Source organism: Belonocnema kinseyi, chromosome 5, assembly GCF_010883055.1.
Source record: "Belonocnema kinseyi isolate 2016_QV_RU_SX_M_011 chromosome 5, B_treatae_v1, whole genome shotgun sequence".
In the NCBI taxonomy this organism is placed as follows: domain Eukaryota; kingdom Metazoa; phylum Arthropoda; class Insecta; order Hymenoptera; family Cynipidae; genus Belonocnema; species Belonocnema kinseyi.
This window is the reverse complement of record NC_046661.1, coordinates 29,020,472-29,021,212: the sequence shown is the minus strand read 5'-3', so window position 1 is coordinate 29,021,212 and position 741 is coordinate 29,020,472.

Here is a 741-nt window from a genome sequence, read left to right as displayed (position 1 = left end):
ATCAATTGGTTTAAAAATATGACCTTTTAAAGGAACATTTTTTTATTCTAAGTACAAGTTAAATCCAATTTTTTAGTACATATTTATAAACCTCGGCGATCTCATTAATAGCGGTTACAAGCAAACTGTAATCAACGTCGGGGTTTTTTTTTTAATATAGTACGAATAACAATCATCGCTGACCGAATCCACTTGAAATCAGTTAGGGCTCTAAACCTGAAATCGCAGAATCTCTTGAGGGCGAAATACGTTGTTTTTTTTAGAAGAAATTATATTTTTTGGCATGTTTTCAAAATTTGAAGAAAATAATAAAAAAAGATTTTCTTAAAAACCCTACCTTTTTTATTTTTTATACATATTTTTTAAAAGTTTCTACTAATATAAGGAAGGCATCTTAGCAGCATCATACGGGCTAAATCATTTTTGAGACTGGGAGAACTCCCCCCCCCCCCCCCTAAAAATGTAGTTTTTGAATTTTTTTGGTGAACTATAAAAAATAAATGTTTCCAAGAAAAATTAGAAAGTTCTATTGTAACATAAAAGAATTCTCGTGGCTGCAAAAATGATTTAGCCAGCATCCAACTTTCAAGATATCTTATTCATTATCGTAGTACACGAAGAAAACGACATCTCATGAATTGCAATATACGAGGGTGGATTGATAAGTTTCCGGCCTGACCAAGAGATGGCGCCACTAGGCCTACCTTGAGGTGGCGTTCTATAGTACCATCCTTAGATAGC